General features: G+C 37.7%; 2 pseudogenes; both read left to right on the forward strand.

The window, feature by feature from the left end:
* Positions 1-3,033, forward strand: part of LOC107757812 (CD48 antigen-like) — an 8,108-nt pseudogene extending 5,075 nt beyond the window's left edge.
* A 796-nt stretch (positions 3,034-3,829) lies between these two features.
* On the forward strand, positions 3,830-11,516 carry LOC107757786 (SLAM family member 7-like; annotated as a pseudogene).
* The last annotated feature ends 1,180 nt before the right edge of the window (positions 11,517-12,696 follow it).

The following is a 12,696-nucleotide window of genomic DNA, read 5'->3' on the forward strand; positions in this document are numbered from 1 at the left end:
TGATCTTTGAATAATATTTAAATGCAAGATATTTAAAGTGTACCTAAAATATACTTGCAATAGTTCCACTTTCAACACAATCAAATATAGTTCAGTATATCTTAAGTTGGACCTCAGCAATATTTTCTTACAATTAAAGTGCATTAAGTACAAAATTAGTTGTTCCAATTTAGCAGACTTTAAGTATACCAGTTTAGTACTATGCAAATGTATTTGTAGTATACTTAGCATGAAATATATGCATTTCAAATTCATTTTGGCTGGGTAAACTATGGTAAATTTGAGTTTTGGCCCTCCTGTAAAGTTGGTGAAATGTCACTTACGCCCTTCTGGTCCTCACCCCTCGTAATGCAATCTACAATAGTGCATATACATGTGCTGTTTATTCTTCATGTAGTCTGGAGTGTCATATAGTGCCAAAAATCAGCAAACACACGTTGAACTTTTTTTTCAGAATGGCTGTCAGTGGACAATAAAAATGTAGGTTGTTGTCTGTTGGACTAAAATCGCTTTAACTCCAGAATGGAATCAGTCATTTGATGAAATTTGATACATGAATGTAGAGCTTCACTTTGACACTCTTAACAAAACTATAAAAATGATAAACCAATATGTGACATGTATGTATGCAATGTCTTTGACGAAGGACATTTATTTTACTGTGAGTACAGCCCTAACGCATTGCTAAAATAATGATACTTATGATTTTTGTCACCAAATACAGGAATGTGAGATAATGACAAGGGGTGAGATGGATGTGTAAAATGTTCTGAACTGTGTGTTTCTCTCTCCTCAGGGTTCAGTGCTGAGATCTCTGTGTTTGTTCAGACGGGAGATTCTGTTCAGCTGGATATACAGACAACAAGAACTACCAGAGTTTGACGATTTATCCTGGAAAAATGATAAATCAGAGAGTATAGTTAAATATACAAGTGAATCTAAAAAAGAAAAACGTTACTCTTCCTACAAGGACAGAATGGATTTCAATGATAAAACCTTCTCTCTGACACTGAAGAACATGCAGAAGACAGACAGTGGACTCTACACAGCAGTAGCAGCTGCAGAATCAGACAACAATATTGTTACATACAGAGTATCTGTTATAGGTGAGTCTCATTTCTTTGTGTGATTTCATGTGTTCATGCATAAAAGACAATTCATTAATTTATGTTACATTTTTCACTTTTATATTTAAACCAGCTTGTGGCACTTTTTTTGGCGATTTTAACCTTTCACATAGAGAATGCAGATAAATAACATGGTTAAAGAAATATTTTTGGATCATGTTTATACTTTGCATTGTGTTTAGATTTTAATGTACAGTAGACAGCATCTCTGTTGTCTTTATTTAACAAAAGAAATGTTTATACTTTTTTTTAAATCACTGGGCTGTGAAACTGAATGTGTTTCTGATTTTGGTTTAAATGTGTGTTTCAGACACTGTGGAGGCTCCTGTCCTGACTGTGAACTCAAGCGGATCTAGTGATTCCTGCACTGTCAGTTTTACATGTAGAGGTCATGACTTCACACTCAGCTCCACTTTTGTATATGGCAGCTGCTCACGAGAGGAAGTGACATCACAGATCAACACTCTCATCCTGTTCTGCAGTGTGGAACGCATCATCTGTAACCATAGCAACCCTGTCAGCTGGAAAGAAGACAGAATAAACATCACACAGCTCTGTGAAGGTTAATATCTTCTTCAGCATCAATAACTAGTCTTTATCTCACAACTCAAATCTCTGTTCTTAGTTTACACACTGCAAGCTGCATTTTCTCTAATGATTTTTTACAACGATAATTGTTATGACTAAACTTAAATATGAATAGACTGATTATTGCAGTTCTTCATATTTTACTTTCCAGAGAATGAAATAACACAAATGACGACAAACTCCTACGGTTCATCTTACATGACTGGGCTGATTATTGTGTTTGTTGTTGTGGGAGTGATAGTATTTGCTGGTTTGGTTCTTTACTGTTACTGCAAAAATAAAAAAGGTATGACCATCTTATAAATACTGAAAAACTGATCTCATATTTCTACCTGAAACGGTTTCTTTAGTACTTTCTTTAGTACTTTAGTATGTTGGAATATGAAAATGAATGTGGGGTAAAATTAGCTACAAGGTTTATATTGAAAAACAACACACACGGTAACGTAACACAGCCTAAAATGTGATTGGTCAATGGGATATTAAACCCAGATACATAATTTGTCTAGTTTTATCTCATTGTCCTTCTGAGCACAACATAAAGACTCCTTGCAATTGTTTCGAAAGATTTTTTTTTTTTAAATCTGTGTTACATGAAAAAAACTCACCTTTTTGAGTCTTAAATCTGACAGAAATCAAATGCAAACAAACATGTTTCCACACAACCTGTAATCTGAGCAGTAAACCTACATTCTGACCTCTCAGGTGTCAAACAGGCTAAAGATACAGACTACGATGATGTTGAGGTGAGATTCAAATGACTGTTCATCTCCATTCCTGCAGACGTCAGATAATAAATGTCAGGTCAAACTCAGTACTGAATATTAACTGTGTTTCACGTGACATTCTGTGATGGTTTGTTTTATTTATTTTCAGACTCTGACCCACAAGATGACAGGAGATACATGGACCACTGTTACCTACTGTACAGTAGGACAGTAGTACCTTCATCTGCTCATGACTGCTGAAGCTCAGACTGAACTGAGTTAAAAACACTTTGATGATTAACTGGACTCACAAATGGAGCTTCAACTCTGAATCTAACTAGCTGACTTAATGACTCTTGTTGGAAATTTACAGGCTGTCTTCAGTCAGTTACTGCAGAATGCTTTTGTAATGTAGTCATGCACATTGTGTTTTTATGCTATTTGAATTTTCCTTTCTTGGCCAGGATTTTCTTGAACAAGAAAATTTAAATGTAGTATTAAAAAAACTCTCCCCTGGATAAGTACAGGTTATATTTTATAATACTTTACAATAAACGTGTTCTCTTATGAGCTCTGTGATACCTGAAGAATTCAGTGCCATCTTTACTTCCTTGTTCACTAGTTTTTTTGAATGGCCTTCAACTGATTTTTTTTTTCAGTCAGATAGTGTAGTTACATCATCTACCAGCAGGGGCTAACTATGTCACGCTAACCAGATGAACATAGAGACATTGGTGTGAACCCTAAAAAATGAATCCCATCTGTGCTCTTTATTATGCGATTTTTCCTCATCTGACTGTTATAAAGAGACTTTCTCAATGTAACTTGTTAAGATGAAGCAATAAACACCACTTTCACTTATTTAATATTTGTTACAATAGCGATAGACCATCTTCTTGCATCCTTCATTTTGCCCCTCATCATCAGTAACAGGTAATGAACTCAAATCTGAACAAATTAAACGTCTATGTTTTGTTAATGTCTAGTGCTTTATAATGAGGTTTGTATAAAGCCTTCAATCTGCCATAGTTCTACATCTCATGCAGAGCAACTCCTGATCAGAAACCAAAAGCTAGAGTCTTACTGTTTGGTAAGTGGATTCATCTGTCAGTTTCACAGATGTAACTGTGATCTGTTTTAGTCTAATTACAAATGATTTCATAATTCAGATTACATGTGGTTTATTACTGCTGGCTGCAGAAGAAGCTTTTCCTCTGACAGAAATCTTTGTCAGAGTGAAACTGAGAGAAATCTTTGTCAGAGTGAAACAGTGTTTCTCCTCTGACTGTTATTAAATGGACACTGAACTGAGCTGTTTGGGGTGGGACATTTACTTGAGTGTCACTGCACAGATATTCAACTTCCTGTTTCAAGAATACAACATCAGCCGACTTGATTTTTGCTAGGATGGAAGTAGATATGCTTGCATCCTTCATTCTTCTCCTTATCTCTAACACAGGTAAAAAAAAAAAATCAAATGTTTACACAATAATTGACATTTTGTTATACTATGTTTTGTCATTCCCAGGTAAAAAGAAATACTTAAGTTGTACTGTCTTTTTGCAGTAACTCACCAGTCATAGTTTTTAGATGACATGAAGCGACGCGAGGTCATTGAAAACAGATGAGGGCACATATAGCTCCCGATCGAGACGAAGTTCGCGGGATTTTGTCCACAAAATGAGCACACATTATTTTACCACATCATTTTACTAACACCCAGTATTTTATAGGGCTGTGTATCTGCAAGAATCTGGCGATACGATATATCACGATACATGGGTTGCGATACGATGTGTTGCGATACTGTAAGCAAGGCGATATATTGGAATATTTCTTATATTAGGAATAGGATATAATTTTAGAAAAGCTGTCATTAAGAACACTTCACCATATGCAAACCTTAAAAAAAAAACTGTTATTTAACCAGAACACAGTGGGATCTGAATTTGCATTAATTAGTCCCTTTAACATTCAACGTCATTGAACCACTTTTTGTGCAGTACGAGTAAAGGGGGAAAAATAAAGTGCTTGCAGGATTCCTTTGTTAAATTAAATGTATAAAATGCAAGCTGTTATAAACAGACCATATATATTTTTAGACCCTGCTTTAAAGGTTCACAGTTTAAGTTTAAAATTGTAACATACCATGTCATAACAGTTTGATCTGAACAAAAGAATGACATCTGCTTAATATCAATGAAAAATAAAGTGCTTGCAGGAAGCTTGCACTCCAAAAGTAAAAGTGCGCTTCATGACTTACATCATATCAAAGTCTACTTATGAACGTCAAGGATAAAAGATTTGTAGCTGTTATTAGTCATTTAAAACACATCCTCAATTATCTAATTATGTGTGGCTCGGACGCGTAGTCTGTCAAAAATAGCCTAAGCGCCTATCTTTAGCGAAGCAGCACGGAGAGCCGCTTATGGAACGTGCCGCGGCGCGGCTGCTATGAACACATTGACTAGAGTGGCCGCAGTCAGCTCTGGTTGCCGTGGAGCCGAAACGTGTGGGTTCTTCGAACATTTGACGCTGGCATTGCACATTTTACACACCGCATGACTTTTGTCAATCTCTTTTGTGCCATGTCTGTAACAAAAGCCGAAATGACGCCACACTTCAGCTTTGTACACCGAGGCGGGAGCTGGAACAATTCTTTCATCCTTCATAAAACGCAACAACTGCCTTGAATCTTGTATGATTTTATATATCGATATTGCGTTTTTGAGAATCGATACAGTATCGGCAAACAAAATATCGTGATATTCACATGTATCGATATTTTCTTACACCCCAAGTATTTTTAATAGAAGTGCTGCAAGCCATGCTCGTTTTCCTTTGTCATCATTTATGCAAGTCATACAGCGCCGGACACGGACAGATTTGCTGGTACGCAAACACAGGAATTCCTTAAAGGATTAGTTCACTTTCAGAATAAAAAGTTCCTGATAATTTAATCACCCCCATGTCATCCAAGATGTTCATGTCTTTCTGTCTTCAGTCGCAAGGTTTTTGAGCAAAATATTGCAGGATTTTTCTCCATATAATGGACTTCAGTGGTGGCCAGCGGGTTGAAGGTCCAGTTTCAGTTTGCAGTTTCAGTGCAGCTTCAAAGGACTCTACACGATCCCAGCCGAGGAATAAGGGTCTTATCTAGCCAAACAATCTGTCATTTTCTCAAAAAAAAAATAAAAAAATAAAAAAAGATATTTATATATATATATATATATATTTTTTTTTTTTACCACAAATGCTCATCTTGCACTAGCTCTGCGATGCGCATCACGCATGATGTAATCACGTTGGAAAGGTCACGCGTGGTTTGCTCTTCGTCTGTGTACTCTGGTTCAAAAAGGTAGGGTAGGGTGAAAAACTCCATCTCATTTTCATCTCCTCCAACTTCAAAATCGTCCGACATCGTTGTTTTACCTTTTTTTTGTAAAGGCCGTTTGACTTTCTTTGCAAGTTCGCTTTGTAAACACTGGGTTGGTACTTCCGCCTACCTTTCCAACGTGACTATGTAATGCGTGAAGTCGAGCTAGTGCAAGACGAGCATTTGTGGATTCAGCTAAACTGCACCATTTCACTTTTTAGGTGCGGCCAAACCAGAACTACATACAGAAAAACAATTTTTGCTGTCTAATTTCCTTTCCAGATGAAACCATGCAGCATTCCACTTGTCAGAGCAAATGATTTGTGAGCTCAAGAGAATGCATCCAGACTGGAATCAGATTCTTTGTATATCTTACACTTGCCAATTTTTCTGATCATCTTGTTTTTGGAATGGACATGAAACCATTTTATATATGATCTTGACAAATGAATAATATTCATGATGAAAAAGATTTGAAATGAAAAAAAAAAGACGAGCATTTGTGGTTAAAAAGTATATATTTTTTAATGAAAATGACCAATTATAATACATTATAAGTTGGTATAATGTAAGAATGCATTTGCATATTTTATAGACCTAGCTATAATGTATTTATGTGTGAGTGAATTAATATACTTTATAGAATATATTAAAATGTTAATATTTTTCAAGATATCTTTCTTTTGAAAAGCAGGCTGAAGCACGTTCAATACATAAATATTTAATATATATTGCAGTAGGTCTACATATGGTTATAAATAAGATACATATACTTTAAAAAGGGGTCATATGACGTTGCTATAAAAGAACATTATTTTGTGTATTTGGTGTAATGAAATGTGTTTATGCGGTTTAAGGTTAAAAAAACACATTATTTTCCACATACTGTACATTATTGTTTCTCCTCTATGCCCCGCCTTTCTGAAACGCATCGATTTTTACAAAGCTCATCGGTCTGAAAAAGCGAGGTGTGCTGTGATTGGCCAGCTATCCAGTGCGTTGTGATTGGCCGAATAACTCAAGCGGGTGACGGAAATGTTACGCCCCTTACCATACTGTGATGCCCTGTGTCCCAGCGCAATGAGACAAAACCAGTAAAACCAATTATAAAGGAGGCATTTGTTGCATCCAGTGGGGACATAATTACTGATTATAATGACTTATACTGTCTTTTTACGCGTTGCGTTGCATCGACAATTGCAAAACCATGTCTGCATGGTCTGCAACCACGACAAACAACAACAAGCGCTACTCTACTCTGCTCAAAACTCGCGTTTCAATCATCAGTGGCAAATCCTTTAAATATGAAAACGTAATTACAGGCTGTGATTATTTGTCAGATTGTCAGAACAGCCAGCATTGTAGGCTACTCTCCCAGGAAACAGTCCTCATCCTCCGTAAAATGCGTTGCACACATCTGAATATTTGGTTTGAACTGTTCTGGAGCAATGTTGTAAATATAACTTAACCACTGATTTCTAGTTGTGTCCTCTTTTGGAAGACCAAACAAAGCAGTTTCGCTTTCACAACGAAACACTCAGCGTCTCCATGACATGGCGGCGGCAATAATACTACAGCGAGAATCAAACCCTTCTTTTCTTTGCGTGGACATTTGGGCGGTGTTATTCAAATCTTCCCACACAGTGACGTAGATATGTGGGGGCGTGTTTAAACGAGGCGTTTTAGGAGGGGGTGGACGAGTCTTAACTTTTATAAAGAATATCTCTTTGGGTTTGAGACTTTAGTCTTTGCAACTTTAGGGATCTTATCTATTCACGAACAGCTTGTAACACTCCAAAGAGAAAGGAAAACTTGAAATCGCATCATATGATCCCTTTAAACCCACTAAAAGCTGTATCATTTTACTACGTTCTTATACAAAGTAAACGACATATACTTTAAGTAAAAGTAAAATAAGTATGTTTTCTGTAAATACACTAAAATGTCACAAAAAGTATACTTGTATTTTAGCATAAAGCTTAACTAAGCATACTACTTATAGTATACTTTTTAAAATATATTAAAGTGCAATTCAATAAATTTTTAATGCACTTCAAGTAAGTATGTTAGGAGTACAATTGTACTATAAATATACTGAATGAATTTCAAGTACATTTTTAATACATTTAAGAGTACTTCTTTTTCACCTGGGTTTTCTAGTTTTTTATTTATAATTATTTTTGTAAAAAAAAAAAAAGCCATAACATTTAGTCTGCTGTAGTTCATATTCAACATCTTATTCAACATGTCTATTTAACATGAACTAAAGTGAGATGGAGGTGTAAAATATTCTTAACTGTGTGTTTCTCTCTCCTCAGGGTTCAGTGCTGAGATCTCTGTGTTTGTTCAGACGGGAGATTCTGTTCAACTGGATATACAGACACAAGAACTACCAGAGTTTGATCTTTTATCCTGGAGTAATGATAAATCAGAGAGTATAGTTAGATATGCAAGTGAAACTAAAAGAGTAATATTTCACTCTTTCTACAAGGACAGAGTGGATTTCAATGATAAAACCTTCTCTCTGGCACTGAAGAACATGCAGAAGACAGACAGTGGACTCTACACAGCAATAGCAGCTGGAGAATCAGACAACAATATTGTTACATACAGAGTATCTTTTATAGGTGAGTCTCATTTCTTTGTCTGATTTAATGTGTTTCTGTTCCTGGATTTTATCTGCTTTTGCAAAAACTGAAAAGAAAAAAAATGCTCATATAATATTCCTGTATGTTTATAATGTGTGTTGTGTTTAGATGTGAATGTCTACTGCATCACTGCTGTGAATGTGATCGTGATCTTGGAGTAAATGTGTGTTTCAGATGCTGTGGAGGCTCCTGTGCTGACAGTGAACTCAAACGGGTCCAGCAGTGACTCCTGTACTGTGAACTTCACATGCAGAGCTCATGAGCTCATGACTGACTCTAGCTATCAGAACAACAGCTGCTCTCCAGAGGAAGTGACATCACAGATCAACACTCTCATCCTGTTCTGCAGTGAGGAATCCATCATCTGTAACCAGCAACCCTGTCAGCTGGAAAGAAGACAGAATAAACATCACACAGCTCTGTGAAGGTAAATATGTTTCAACATCAATAACTAGTCTCACAACTCAAATCTCTGTTCTTGGTTTAGACACTGCAAGCTGCATTTTCTGATTATTTATTAAGTAGCTTACTATGAATAAACTGATTATTACGGTTCTTCTTTTTTTACTTTCCAGAAAATGAGAGATGATTCCAACTCTCCTATGGTTCATCTTACATGACTGTGCTCATTATTGTGTGTGATGTTGTGGGACTGATAGTGTTTGCTGGTTTGGTCCTTTACCTTTACTTGCCATCTCAAATTTACTGAAATAAACTATCTCATATTTGAACCTGAAATAGATTATGTAGTACTAAAATAATGTTTAGTACTAAATGATTACTGTACAGGCTGATATTTGATTGGTCTGTATATTAAACCAAGATACATCATTGTGTCTAGTTTTGTCTCACCTCATGTTATAGATTTAGGTTTATAATTAATTTTCCTTTGGGTGCACAACATAATTATGAAATTTAAATGCACAAAATGATCTTGTTTCAACAGAAATTTCTTTTCAGATCTTTGCTTGTGTTTTAACTGAAGTAAGATTTTACTGTTGGCAACAAATACTCAACTCATTATTTAAAATTTCATACACTGTTTTACAGTCGGACTAATAGGTTCCATTTGACTCTATAAATACTACAGAGACTTTCTTGCAATGTCTAACATGCCCTTTTATAATAAGACATTTTATGATTCCATTTAATTATATAATTTTTTATATTAATTTTTACGTTATTTTTCCATTGTTATTTAGTCTTATGATTGTGTGGGTTCAAGGGCTATTTGTTTCCATGAATAAGATAAGAGCAAATGTTTATGGAAATTCAAGGTTTTCAACATCACGTGACGTTGTTGTGAAGCAGTGATTTTCCATTGCTATGGCTTGTGGTATAATAACACTTGTATTTGTACTGGTCAGACTATGTCTGAGCTTTGAAACATATGTAATTAAGATTATTCAATAAAGATCTGGGCTGCGTTTCCCGATAACGTTGTCTCTTAGCTCTCTACGAAGCCTTTTTGTCACAATCCCAGTCTTGTGTTCCTCTGTCATATTGAAGGACTTTTGTTGTAATGTTTTCTGTTCCCCATTGTTTCCCTGTTCACTTCCTTTGCTCTGTTCCTGTCCCTGTAATGCCGAGTTCACACTGCACGATTTTAGCCCGATTTGCCCCCTGTCGCTGATCCATCGTGCAGTGTGAACACAGCAACAACTGAATGCTACCCCAGATAGTCACGCAGTGTGAAAACAACAGCGATCCGACGAATTTGAAAATCGTGTAGTGTGAACTTGGCATAAGTGAAAACTCTGAGTACGTTAACCCTGAAATGAGAGAAACTCTGGGTTTTCCGTTTCAGAATGGAAAGTTTGTCAAACCTGAGAAAGCAGAGAAAGTCAAGCCCTTTTCTGAAAGAGAGGTAACTTATACTCAGAGTCAGTACCATGCAATTTATGCCGAGTTCACACTGCTTCACACTGCGTGATTGTCACTCGCGTGAACGAGCACCGATTTGCCTCCGATGTCGGCATTTGTCGGCGATTTCGCAAAACCTGTCGGCGAGTGAAAAATCGGGCTAAAATCGTGCAGTGTGAACTCGGCATTACTCTGTGAACTCGGTAAACCCAGAGTTTCTTTAGGTCTCCTCCTCCTTTTTAAAGCGTAAGCAATGCTTAAATACTTCATTCATTCACGCTGCAAAAATGCTTTTCTTAGTGAGTATTTTGGAATCTAAAGTGCATTTTACTTAAAACAATAAAATTATCTGCCAGTGGGGTGTAGCGTCTGCGTAAAATCATGGATGGTCTTTGGGGTTTATGGCTTAAGAGACCCCTTTTAGCCTTTGAAATTTGCATATAAATTACAGTCCTGGCCACAGATTATACATTTATATGGGTGCTAAATTGCCAAATGGTTCCCTCTTGAGTTTGATTTTCCGGCCGTTTTTATCTTCAAGTAACTTCGATCCGCTGTGGACTTTCCTTTCTTCAGAAGAAGACAAAGAAAACTTCCAGCTCACTTCTAAGAGAACTCAAGAACCGTTGTCTACCGCATCAGGAATCTTGTTCAGCAATCGAAGCCAATGCAAGTAACCGTTTACAACTATTTAGATGCGTCTCAGAAGACAACTCTCACTGCCCAATCTATTTTTCGAAGGAAAGAGATGCGCTGGCCCACGATTGGCTCAGCCTTCTCCTTAACGATTTTCCCCCGATCACCCTGATCCCTCAGGTTATCAGACGAATCAGGGAACAAAGGCACAAGGTTCTTCTAGTGGCCCCGCTCTGGAGAAACCAACTATGGTTCTCAGAGATGTCTCAGCTGCTCACGGCAGCTCCATGGCCCATTCCCCTGAGACGGGACCTCCTCTCTCAGGCGAACATGACAATATGGCACCCCCAACCCAAGTTGTGGGCCCTACACTTATGGCCTCTCGGGCCTTCAATGCCCCATCGGGGTCAGAGCACATTCCACGAGAGGCATGGCCTCATCCTGGGCATGGTCCAGTGGTGTGTCCATTGCAGAAATTTGTGCGGCGGCCGGCTGGTCCTCGCCGTCCACCTTTGTCAGGTTCTACAACCTAGACGTCCCTGCTTTGCAGGCTCAGGTCCTTTCTGCTTAACTGTCTCTCTGAGCTCAAACGCTCCAGGAACCATATCCACACCCTCAGGCTGGATTTAATCCTTGCTGGGTTTGACTATGTTTCGAACCCGCTGAAGTTCCCACGTCTGGGCTTAGCTTCCGGCACGCTCTCGGCCCTATCTAGCTCCGAGGCTGTGCGAAGCTCTAAGAACGATTATGTAAGGCCGGGTTCGACCTCTATGAGTTAGCCCATTTCTTTGCCTCTTCTTGACCCCGAAAAGAATCCGGGTCTCTGGCTATGGCCTGCTTCAGAACGAGTACTGCGTAGCTAACCTTGCTATGATGCTGCACGACTCTGTCGTCGCTTCAGTCCATATGAATCAGTGATCCTATGCCGAGCACCTGCTTATATAGCCAGATGCCCCAACCATTTTGGTGGGCTCGGGCGCGCTGCTTCGCCATAGGCTCGTGCAGCTCCGCTGCGCCATCATTGGTTCATTTCTGAAACAATGGCAGTGCAGATGCACTGCTGTGATAAAAAAAAAGGCTTCAGTAAATCGGAGAAGAGGAGTTTCCCGCAGCGTCTAGCGGGAACCGTATCTCAGGGAACCGAGGTTATGTTAGTAACCGAGTACGTTATGTGACATACCCGGGTATGTTTGAAGATAAGCGAGCGGATAACCTTAGCTTTCGGTTCCAAAATCAGAGGTTACTTTCAGGGTATGTAAGTAGCCATAGTAACTTGCTCTCTGAAGATAACCTGCTCTGGAGCAGGTTATGTTCCAGGGTTAGTTCACTTCAGCTCTATCAGCGCACGTGTGATCTACTGACGAGCCTTCAGTGGGCGTGACAGATAGCGCATGACATTATATAATTTTACAATATGTAATATAGCCTATAAAACACTATGACAAGGTAATGTTTAATTTATTATACAGTATATATTTATTTATTACATTTCATATTATCATCTCACACATGGGTCATCATTTTCACATATTGTCATCTCACACATGGATCGTCATGTCATATATAGACATATATCTATATATGTCTAAATTCTAAATCAAAATACATATCTGATATGACTTAATGTATAATTAGCATCAAACAAACAATATAATTCATATTCTCAAGGATTAAAGATTAAACAGAAAAAAAAAAATGATTACACAACCATCAATTAGGTGGCGATATGCACTAAGCATGTAAACGACCAC

This window comes from Sinocyclocheilus rhinocerous, unplaced genomic scaffold (genome assembly GCF_001515625.1).
Source record: "Sinocyclocheilus rhinocerous isolate Xijiao unplaced genomic scaffold, SAMN03320098_v1.1 scaffold112, whole genome shotgun sequence".
In the NCBI taxonomy this organism is placed as follows: domain Eukaryota; kingdom Metazoa; phylum Chordata; class Actinopteri; order Cypriniformes; family Cyprinidae; genus Sinocyclocheilus; species Sinocyclocheilus rhinocerous.